Source organism: Larimichthys crocea, chromosome XXIII (assembly GCF_000972845.2).
Source record: "Larimichthys crocea isolate SSNF chromosome XXIII, L_crocea_2.0, whole genome shotgun sequence".
Classification (NCBI taxonomy): domain Eukaryota; kingdom Metazoa; phylum Chordata; class Actinopteri; family Sciaenidae; genus Larimichthys; species Larimichthys crocea.
In genome coordinates this window covers 8,064,235-8,076,649 of record NC_040033.1, presented here as the reverse complement: position 1 = coordinate 8,076,649, position 12,415 = coordinate 8,064,235, and the positions used below count along the sequence as shown (strand labels likewise).

At 41.6% G+C, this 12,415-nt stretch overlaps 1 protein-coding gene across 1 annotated transcript in view; it reads left to right on the top strand.

Moving 5' to 3' along the window:
* The window catches only part of plxdc2b (plexin domain containing 2b), a 96,441-nt gene that overhangs the window by 23,320 nt on the left and 60,706 nt on the right, over nt 1-12,415 (top strand). The gene's annotated exons all lie outside the window — the stretch shown is intronic.

The following is a 12,415-nucleotide window of genomic DNA, read 5'->3' as shown; positions in this document are numbered from 1 at the left end:
TGACAGCATCTGTGATGTTTATGAGGGGCCATTGTAAAGCTCATAGTGGTTCTGGCCACTGCCATGTTAGCCGTCCCGCCTCTGCTGCCTCCTGCCTAATCTAAAGATGGACAAACACATGGATCATTGGCGCACCTGAAGCGGATTGAATCCCATCTGTGACAGCACCTGTCAATCAAAGCGGCCACACTGTTAATTCTGCATAACTTTATAGAGACCAAAACAGTTTTTTGTACCAGGCTGTAAACATGTTTATTTCTGCTGTGAAGTTGGACATTTTAACATGAGGACTTATGGAGACTGACTTGTCCTGTAGCCAGCCTCAAGTGGACGTTTGAGGAACTGCAGTTTTTGGTTTCACTTCACAGCCACAGGTGTTGCTGCATGAATGAATCAGTGAGATTTAAAGGTGCTGTTAGGTGGACTTGTTGGACGTGTCGAGCCTTTATGCTAAACTGAGTTAAAGTAACATTTAGTCACTTGTAGTGTGCAGAAAGTGGAATTGATCTTTTCACGTTACTGTGTTATTTTGCAAAATGTCAGACTTGTTTTATCTGAGAAGGAACAAGTATGTCCTCCGACTGAAACGCTGTAATTACGAGCAGACAAAAGTGCAATTGATTTCTTTTTCAAAATTTAGATTGCTGTTGTGAGCAAATCTTTGTAGCACCTGTCACTCCGACAAAATTGTTTTCCCCTTATCTTTACAAATAGTCTAAATCAAGAAAACCAAAGAAACATGGGTGTGAATAATAATTTTGCAGTGATTAGGAGACTCCGAGCCAAAACAAAGAAAGTATTAGTCGTTCTCCTCCAGGGAAAATTGTGCGGGATTGTAAATGTTGGTTTGAAACTGTCAAGGTACATCCATCTCCCTACCCAAATAACACAGCCACCGCTCCTCCACCCCTCTTTATCATCACCTCAGGAGCAGCAGACTATTCCTCACCCAGACTGACTAACAGCAAGGGACAAACAAAAGCAGAAAGGAAAAGTTGGAGGATATTTCAAGACAAGTGTATCGCATTTACATTCTAAGCCAGCGTCTCCCAGGCTGCTTGTCAGAGGGCACTGAACTGTCTGTTTCTATTAAAGACTCAGTGCAGCCGCGCTCAGCTGTACAAGACGAATGGGGCCATCAGTCCTGAAGTGAGCAATTACTCCTGCGTCCTCTACAGGGGTCAGAAATATGTTTGGCTTACATCAATAGAGGCATATTTGAAGGATCAGTGGTGCACAGATGCAGACAGAAGCAATAACAACAAATGTTGGTCGGCTTTCCTTCATTACCACCAAGAAGCTTTTACCACAAATGTGCCTGCACATGCAGTCTGGAGCTCAGGTTAATCGTCATGCAAGCGGCTGTCCGGTGAGTGTTTGAGCCTGAGGGTGATGAGGGAAGCACCTGGAGCGCCCCGGTGGCTTACCTGGTGGAACGTGGGCTTCATGTACTAAAGAGCTGGGTCTTTGCTGCATGTCGACCTCCGTGTTTGTCCTCAACTATCAAATAAAAAGACAAAAAGAAGAGGCAAGCACCAACATGCAACCTCAACTCACCTTTTGCCCTGTGTTATGTTGTTTACACCGCATGTGATAGCATCCATGTTCAGGAAAAACATCAGCCTGGAGGACTCACAGATATCAGACAAATTCAAAATTAACTTTAATATAATCAGTTCACTGATTTTAAGGTTTCCATACTGTGTTTGCATCTTGTTTCACTCTTTCACTAACCCACTCAGCAATTGTAACTTAGGCTGTTTGATATATGTCACTACATTGGTAGCAGCTCAAATAAATATGAAATTAGTGAGCATTAGAGGTGCTGGTTGGTAGATTTTGGTCCAGCAATAAAGTGAATAAGCATTTCCCTAAAGGTCGAAAGTGGATGTTAGTACAGCTCTTTTCCTTCATTTTAACACTGTCGTGATGGTTTGATTTTGTCAAACGGTGTGCATTTATGCTACCAAAGTTGTTATTTTTCCACCAATGTGAGCAAATGCAGTGATCGAACACCCCGCAGCTGCACCACACAGCTGTCCACACCTGCGACAGGTAGCAATAAACCAAAACATCCTGCTCTTGCACTCTCTCGCCATTTTATTTGAACCCTGGTGACTCTATTTCTGTCTTTGCCAATAATCCTGAAAAAAAAAAACCCCAGCTGAAGTTAATGAGATAGTTAGTTAGACATCTTATCTCCAAGAAAAGCAATTTAAATCACACCGAAGAGTGTAATTCCTGAGGAAACCATCTCCGGCCAAAGAAATTTTAAAGCTTTTACTGTTTATTAGATTGTTCGTGTCCGCTTGAACATTTTCTTGCAGTCATCCGTGTCATTTTAGATGGCATTACAATTACTAGAAGAGGTACAAGGAGAAAAATAAATGAGAAATCTGATTAATTGTGTATTTAATGAATTTAATTAAGCTTGCATACTGAAAAACTGACAAAAAACCTTTGTGCTTTTTGCTCAGATGGAATATTTTCTCTGCCGAGTTAAATCTGCATAAAAGAGGCAAAAGGAAATTGTGTTATTGAATTCACAATGCAAATATTTAGCAGCGTTCATCCCTGATTGAACGGATGTTTGAGACTCTTAACGAGATACACTTTTCTACATACACAATCCCCCCTGTAATTGGATTTTTTAGAGGGAATCAGCCATCTGTTCGACGACATGCTGCTCTGTAGGTCTCTTTCGGCACAGCAAAACTCCCGGCGAGGAGATTGTGTTGTAAACAATATTTAATATTGATTTCCTGTGAGTGGCTCGAGTCTCAAGTGTTGAATAGGAAGCAATTACAGACTCTGTGTGACTTGGATGTGGCAAATGTGCTAGAAAAGACTCAACGACTATAAGTCCGGAACATGGTCCTCTCTTTCTCTTTGTCTCTTATTCGGCTCAGCAGAGGAAGAGAGTCTAAAAATATGTATTTCCCAGTGTGCTTTTAGGATGCTAGTGCTGTAGATTTTCTGTATATTCAGTCTTTTTGTTTCTGCTGCTTTGTGGGAGTGTGTGGCTGCAGGCTGGAGGTGGGAGGATATAGCATTTGGCAAGTTTTTATATGTTTTTCCACTTTTTTTTACGCACAATATAAAAAATTCTGGGTTATATGTTTACATCTGCTCACTGGGACATGATCCAGATTCGGGAGAAAAACATGTGTAATGCATGTTTTTATTTAAGAGGTTCTGTATCACTCATATGTTTAGTATTTAAAGCAAATTAACTTGATTATAAGGAATTTCGTAAGTGGATATGAGGGCTGCCTTTAGTGCTGGAAAATGGACCGACTGACAACCACAGTACGTGTTATTGGGCGATTTTGTCATGATTGATTAGGCGCTGTACTGAGAAAGAAGGATGCATCGCTGAATAAAAATTACAAGATTTATATCAGTAATTATATGAGAAATAAAAAGTAGAGCCTGACGGTTACGAGATTCTAAAACAAATTAGCCGATAAATCTTCTAATTTCTCTTTTTTTCTTGGTTTGTTCTCAACGATAGCACATAACAGAATAAGCGTGCATTAAAAATGTTTTGTCTGTGTGTGTTTTGTGACCAGGGTATTACGTGGGACATTTTACAGAGTTAACTCGTTAGCTCAGTAGCTAGTTCATTGTAGCTCAACAAGGTTTTAAAAAAAATACAGATTTAATAAAAGTTTAGTAAACTGTGCCATAAATTAAGTAGTGTGCAGTATTCACACTATTCAAATTTAAATAAAAATAGGTGAAGGTGTGCCAAAATTGGCTAGCTATGGGCTAACAAGCTAACGGTGCAGTTAGCTCACATTTTATTCATTATTTCTCAAATAAGCTCAAAGAAGCTACGAAACATAAGTTTAAATTAAATGTTTAGTAAACTTGACTTTAAATTAAGTAGTGTGTGATATTGGAAAGTCTGCATTATGAACATTATATTCATATCAGTTACCAAACTAGTTAGCCTGGTAGCTAATGGGACAATAAATTCACAGTTTAAGAGATTACACTAGAGCTCCTGGTCTCATAACTGTGTATAAAAGATAATAACAATTAATAGTTTAGTTTATCTAACGAGGCTAACTAATTTTAATCATCATTGAACATTTTTTCAAGCAAATTATTATCAAACATTTGATGGACCATGAACATATAAAAAGACTTCAGCTTTCAAAATCAAGTCTCCATTAATGATCTTTAATTATAATATACTCAGGGGTGAAAGTAAGCCGGTACGGTCCGGTGCTGCGTACCATTAAAACATTCAGTGGTCGCTATGGGGATCGGTGCATGATCGGCACCAGAAGTTGCATTAATGTTAAGAAGTATTTTATTTATTATTGGTTAGCTTCAGTATAACAACGTAATTAAAAAGAATAAATTCAAAGACTTATTATACTCATAAATCTTACTTTTGTATTCACATTATATGGCTCTCACGGAAATGCATTTTAAAATATGTGGCTTTCATGGTTCTCTCAGCCAAAAAGGTTCCCGGCCACTGGTGTACACATATCTGTGGTTTTTCAACAAAAGCATTGTGTCTGCAATCCAAATGATTATCCTTGGTCTCTTCAAACTGATGTTCAGACAGCTGGACTCTCTTTCTAAACTGAGTCCAACCTGGTGTGTGGAGAGGTCTGACAGGGTAGAGAGGGGGCGAGGTGATGCTGATGGATTAGCAAGAAGGACGAGGACAGGCCCCAGAACAACCCCCGTGTGGCCTCGCCTGAAGCACTCAGCCCTGAGAGAAAAACTCAGTTAATACACTCACATTCACGCTCGAGTCAATCAATCTCCACCTGCAGGACAAGTCACATCTGCACACGAACACACTTAGAACAAGCGTGTCCACACTATAGGGAGTCAGTCTTCGGTGAAAGCTGAAGCTGCCTGGCACAGGCGTGCTATTTCTCACTCATGCACGCTGTTTGTCTTCGAGTCACCTCTCAGCTCGATTGCATTTGGACTAACCGAAATGTAGAAGCGCTCAGTTGGCCTTCAAGGTGTGGGAGATAAATATGATCAAATAAAATGATACAACTAATGGACCGTAATGGAAGACAGTGACTCTTGAAGTGTGTTCCTTATGTCTACTCCATAATGTTGTAGAAGTTCTCCTCTTTGAGCTTGTGGGCTTATTTTTTGGGGTAACGTATCGCGTGACCAACACCGACAGTGTCTCACGTTCTGGATCATCTGAAAGGGTTTCACTGTGCAGCCTGGGAGGTCCGTCAAGGAGGACGTGAGATGGCCACAGCCTGTATTAAGAGTTGGGTAGCATGTTGAGTCAAGTAAGGCCTGATTTTTCTATAAGGTGGGAAGCCGGATAACCAACACAACGTGATCAGAGAAGGTTAGTTGGTCATATATCATGACACATGGAAGAGATAGGAGTCAGTTTTGCTGTTGATGTCATGGTGTATAGTAGGTTTGGCTTCATTCCAGGTGTCTAAGTGTCCAAAAATATATCATATATACAAGACAAGAAGTGAGTCAGTGATTTCGTGACCTCGATTGATGGAGAGATCAACTCTTGGAGAGCCACAGCAGACAAAGAGCGATTATTGTGTCAAGTACGTCTCAGATGTTCGGTGTGTAGGTGTATTTCTTTCCACAAAAGCTCAGCTGAAGAGTTTGTGAACCTTGAGGATAAAAGTGAAGCTATTGTTTGTGATGTAGCGTATCAAGGAATAAAAGCACAGGCTTTTGCCCTGCATATCCTTCACTATTCACCAGTACAGATGTTACCATTTCCAATTTTAAGGTCTGTTAAGCAAGCACTAAGACGACTGTGGGAACAGTGAAAGGACAGATTTTGTGTTTTCATGGAGGGGATTTAGTCAGAGGGAGAGATCTGTGCAGATGGTGGTTTTGGCCACGAATAGAGCTAAAGACCTGGATGAATCCAGTAATATTACCACAGGTAATGGTCTGCACCAGAGGGAGTAGAAATAATCTGTTACAGGAGGTCCAGTGTCCGGTGATACATTGCCTGCCAGGCCTGAGCTCTCTCATGGTAGAGCAATTCAAGGCCTCGAGGGCTCCTGGGCCACGCTTGCTAATTCGCAAAGTTGAAAAATCGAACGAGAGCCAACAGCAGCGCTTCATAGTCTGACAGTATATCACTCAATCTCCTGAAACATGAGGCAGACACCCTGCCTGACTTGAATTCTCAATACCTAAACGCCTCAGTCCCGCCGCCTCCTGAATGCCTGCAGCCCTCCGTTCCAAAGAATTTTTGTATACACTTCCTGCGCTGACCAACGGCGGAGCCAAGGCAACCACCAATTACATAAAGAAAGCCGCGGTGGTGACAGCAGACTCCATGATGGTTTACTCCAGCACTTTAAACCCTGTGTTTTGGGGTTTGATACTGTGTGCTTGGGTATGTTGCTGGGTGCTTTTGTGGCTTCGCCTGCTTGGGTTTTGTGTCCAGTGTGTTTTAGTTTGTTTCGAACAGACGTTTGGAAGGGAAATTAGCAATTTTCTATAAACCCTGCTTAAATGTTCTTCAAGGTTAAAGCCTTGATTAAAAATCATTGGACCTGAATCCTAATTCCCTATCAGTCTCTTTCCCTCTGGCCTCTTTCCTTCCTCCCCTAATATCCCATCCTGACACCTGTCCTCTACACGGGCGCCGTGTTACCCCGGGCACAGTGAATGCAACATTAGTCTCCATCTAATGAGTTTCCTACACCTTCCATGTGCTGCAAATTGTAATTAACACTTTGAGGGTTTAAAAATTGGCTTTTATTTATAGCCCCCTGTTCACACCTGCCTCTTTTCTAATTTGGGCGATGTACAAGAAACGCCACAAGGTGGTACTTAGAGGTTAGAGATTAGTTTGTTTATTGATTATTCTGGTGTTGCCGTGGACTTTGCTGACATAGAGGCGTTAAAAGTCAGACTTTGAGAGCAGATGTCCTTTTGAAAGGATAAATAAAAAGCAAGCTACAGCAGGTTAGAAAAGCACACTTTGCTCTCTGAATTTTCTGAATGTTGTAGCTTTGGTTTGGAGCCCAATGTGCATAAATACCACCAGACCACTGACCGTACAAAAAATGAACAGCGTAATTGCTACCCACAGGTTTCTGAAGAGCCGTTTTAAAGCTCAAAATCTGTTTGCAGTCTTGCCTCTTCCACCAGGAGACTTGGATCATCAGCGGACTTGAGGTGTAATTATACATAATTTTAAGTCTTAATATAATTTGAACAGATGAGTTCACCCTCAGTACAGTTGTCATGAATGGGAAAATTAGCTATAGAGATCAAAACTGTTTTTTGTACCAGGCTGTAAACTGGTTTATTTCTGAGGTGAAGTTGGACATCGTTTTGTAGCCAGCCTCAAGTGGTTTTTTGGGGAATGGCAGTTTTAACTGTGTGTGTGTCCACAGCTCCTACAACAACCTGTGCAGGCTTCAGCTCAGTTTAGTTCAGTCTTAATCATCCAGGTAGCTCGCCATCACTTTTCAGGAGTTTCAGGAGTTTGTCACACACACTGACCTCATTTAACCTGGATATTTATGTGGTTTTGGCTGTCTTAATTCACTAAATTATCAGTATTTTATTACTCTGGTTACACTCTCTCCCGTTTTATGTCCCGTAACATAAAAGTGGTTGAATATCAATGTGATGTGGTGTAACAATGTAAGGAACTTCAAGCTCTGTTAAGAGGCAGCGGTTAACCCATGAAACAATGAGTGGATCCTATCCAATATCGGGTGTCCAAGGGTTGCATACTGAAGTCTATCTGTCATTGCCTGATGAATTTGAGAGTTCTGCATAATGTCCTCAACAAGTTTCAGAAAGAGAGACACGTCTGTATCTGCTGTCCTGGTCTGCTTGTGTTGCAGCGCTTTGACTTGGAAAGATGGGACTAATTGTTGGAAAAACAAAATCTCTGGTGAAATGAGGCGTTCATGACACGGAGGACGCTCACTTGATGCCTCTGTCTGGAAAGAAAGCTGGTGCATCATTGAGTTTCCTGTAAGAAGAATGGTGTTTTATTCATGATCTCTGTCTTAACTCGTCTCGTGCACTCATGTGAGATTAGTCTATTTAAATTCTCTCTTTTTATCACGCTGTTCATCACTTTACGAGTGCTGTTTGAAACTGGATCTCTTCTGCAGGTGCTCCGTCTACCTGTGTTTAACTTTCTCCCGCAGTCAGCTTCTGGGCTTTACACGTTCGCTTAATGACAGGCTGCATTTTTAAGAGAGGATGCGTAAAAAAAAGCAAGCTACGGCAGGTTAGAAAAGCACACTCTGCTCTGCATGATAATTTCAGACGGTCGCATAACTGTAATTTGCGTGGATTCTGCTTTATGTGGAGGCAGCAGTCATGTTTGTGTCTCTCTACCCCAGGTGACAGAAATTTAAAGGGCCTGGAGTTCGATCACTTGGCATGTCATCTGGAGAGCTTCCTCAAGATCTCACATCGTGTCTGTTACAAGATCAAACCAGCATCCATCTCATATCAGTTTATTAAATTAGTCATATTGAAACTGTCTGTGCCTCTTCATATTAGCATCAGCCAAGACTGATAACACTCTGACTCTCTTGAATCTGCTCAGTTTGTTGTCATTGCTCTTGATCTGAGAAGAGCTTGAACCACTGATAGTATAAAGAATGAATGGTGTATGCATGACATCACCCACAGACTGAATGATGCCTGGGTGCTCGAACAAACCATCTATAACAGCACTTACCTGTCAATCAAAGCGGCCATGCTGTTTATGCATAACTCTTAATATAATATGAACAGCTGAGTTTGAGTGTTTGAGTCCTTCTCATGATAAATGTTCCTGATGAATCATTGCTAATGAAGAGGACAGGACGTGCTGAACGGAGGAACAATTGCAATGTTCTCTCTCATTATGTGAAGCAATGTTGTTAATCGCATTGTCAGTTTATGGAGGACTATTTGGAGCTCTACGGAGACACTTTCTGTTATTTTATTGGCTTTGCCAATAGATACACCACTTTAATCCGTGGTGTGTGTGTCAACATGCTGTGAAGTTGAATATTTTAACATGGGGGCTTATGGAGATTGACTCCTTCTGTAGCCAGCCTCGAGTGGACGTTCGAGGAACTGCAGTTTTTGGCACTTCCGCCTTGGCTTCGCTTCACAGCCTCAGAGGCTGCTGCTTGAGCCTGACAGAGAGGGTCCTCCAGAGTGCTTGGCAGGGTCTGCTGGTACACTGATAAAGCAGCTTTCAGTGGGCACTAAATTAAGCGCTCTGACACCCAAAGATAGAAAGGCTGTGAAACCGTAGAGGGATGTGATGTTTTTTTATCCTATTTCTGCTGAAATTATGCACACCACACACACACACTAGCATGCACAAATGCAACGGAGCATCCCACATCCTCTGCTTGCCAGTCATGTGTGGCCGTCAGCCTCCTGTCAGGTGGGAGCTGTAAGAAAAGAGGGGGAAACGAGCAGGAGCTGAGTAAAAGAAGCGGCGCAGACAGCACCTTTTATTCTGCGGTTTTATGACCTCCTAAACGCCCTTGAAAGGTTTGAGGTGGAACCCAAATTACAGTACCCTCTGGTGTTTGTGAATCAGAGGTGTTGACAGGCGTGAGTCCAGCCAACAACGCTGCTCGACAGAGTCAGGGTAAAGGTATGCAGGGGGCTTTCAGACGCAGTGAAAGAAAAGTAGAAGGGGAAAGATTTCCTTTCACACACTGCACAGCCTCGCACTGAGGAGAAGCCTTGTCCTGCTGAGGGGTTATTTTAGGTGTCCCTCAGGGGTCTGCCCTCTGTGCCCTCTCGAATGCTTGACAAAAGACCCAGAGTTTCCCCTGGATAATAAGAATGTGCTGAATTACAGAGATGGTGGTGTTCATAAGAGAAAACGCAGGTGCCTGCGCTGCTTTAGAGGGTGACTCATCACGACCGTTCACAGAGGGACATGCTGGGAAAAGAGCAGCCATTTATTCAAGGCCCCTATGTTGTGGTCATGGTGTATTGTAAAGCATCCGCTGTTTGCCAGTTTTCCATCGTATATTGAGGACCTGACAATGATCCTTTAAAGGATGAAAATAGATGTTTAGGTGCCTCTTGGATTGGAGTATATAACTGTTGTTGACAGGAAGTTTTCCCGGGCTACTTTGTCCACATGGGTGTGACTAATGACCATTAGGGACAGAGCGAGTGTCAGGAAGTATTAGTGGTATGGTGAGAATGAGACAGTGAGTGAATAGTTGGCTGCAGACACCAAACAACAAGACGGAGGTGATTCACATAGAAAGAGAACTTGTTTCTGCAAATACCTGCAGCTATTATCACATTAGGATTGCATTAACGCATGTATACAGTGAGTGAAACATGCCCTGTGAGTAAAGTAAGTTGTTACTGAAGTAGATGAAGCACTGTGAAGATACAAAACACGTATTTATTACTGGCATGCCGTCAAAACAGTCTGGATAACAAGAGACAAGATCATGGGTTGCATTCATGGACTGTATAAAACATGGGCTTCGTGTCCGTGACGTCACCTGTAGGTTTCTGAAGAGCCGTCGTTAAGCTCAGAGTTTGATAGCTCTGGTTGTCGCCTCCCGACTAATCTACAAATGGGCATGGATCATTGGGAGGCCGATGACGCCTGGGTTCTGATTTCTGCTTGTAACTTGTGCTTTCATTGCAGTTTTACTGTTGTGAAGTTTTATAACATAACCAAGAAAAGTTACACCTAGTGTGCTCACAGTTCATTGCGGAAAATACCATGAAAGAAACACTGAATGTTGTGTAATAATAACTTATTTAACTATTCATTATTAGAATTTGCTTTTAGCTACTTAAAGTTAAAATAAAGCAGGCTCTCCTTTAACTTTGCAGATGCTATAAGATGTGTTGATGTAAAGTCATAGTACAACGTTTTATTATTCATTCATACACGATACATTAACATAAAATTAAACTTAAACCTAAACATCGACAGACAGAACATCCAACATATCATACAACAATGTATGAAACAAAGACCTGTGGTAAATTAACATCTTTGAAACAACCAAAATAAGCATTCAACACCGAGGTCTTATACATAAAAACTATCCAGTGTCTCCCTTCATTTTTAGTCAACATGTGTTCATATGATGCTATTTCCAACATCAGTTCCATCAAAAAAAAATTTAACATCTGGGGCGACTGTGCTCTTCCATAATCTGAGGATCATTCGAGCAGCTGTGACCACCCTGACCTTTAAAGATCAGACCAGACTATATTTAGATATATTTGGCACTTCTGATTGGACCCCTAACAGACACAGTCTTGGCGATACAGGTACCGCCATGCCTCTCCATTTACTCATGTCTTCCAATACTAATCCAATAAAAATGTTCCTATTTCACTCTGTCAACATATATCATTTTGTAGTAAACTGTCTGTGTAAACTGTGTAATTTAGAATCAGTAAAATAAAATCTATGAATTTCCTCCTCGCCTCTCCCATGTGTTAGAAAATAGGTTTTCAAGGTCTTTATTTGAATAGAACGATCTGGTTGTAAAGAAAGGAATCTCAAAGTGCCAGACATAAAACTTGTTAAAACTGAATTGACAAAAAATTTAATAAAACCTGCAGTTACAGTGAAGTGTGAGACATGAATGAACACTCCTCAATTCAGTTTGATGAAGCCACACACGAAACCCTTGATTCAGAAGTGCTGGATATTTGTGTTGACCTTGACCTGAGAGTTTATTCCGAATATGCAGTGCTAAAAAAAGCTTGCTTCACTAAGTTTGATAACTTTTTACAGATACCCATAAAGACAACATTAGCAAAAGATAAAGATAACAAGCAGGGAAGTGTTTTCTGAGTCCTGCTGAGACATGACTCTTGTAATTTCTGATATTATTGAGTTCACAGTGGCTGATTTTGTAATTTAAGAGGCTGTTTAATGTCGGTGTGAGTCCATAATTACACAAAGATTTCTGGCTTGGTTTGTGGTCTTCACTGATTGAAGGTGAACATTAACTTTTAATTGTTATTTGGCTCTAAAAACAATTAGCCGCAGCCTTTCTTCCATTCTCTCTGCTGCGCCGTCTGCTCACTTAAATTCTTCCAATGAACATCAACTAACCACCTCAAAGAGCCGATTGCTCTCTTTGCTTCTTTGCTCTTGCCGATGCTCATTATAAAGTGAATCTGTCAGCTTCCACTTTGGGAGAATTAGCATCTGAAGCGCCTCCGCTCGCTTTCACCACCTCCTGAGAATCACTGGTTGGGGGGCCCGGAGAGAGGACAGAGGAGGACGGAAAAGGAGAAAGACGTGAGCCTGAGAGGAAATAAGTAGAAAACGCGCTCTGCTAGTTAAACCCGGTGGCCTCTGTCTCATAAAGTAGAAGCATCTTAGAGTAACAGGAGAGGAATCAGCAGTATTCTCTACCCTAAGGCTTGTTGATGCAACAGCGTCCAA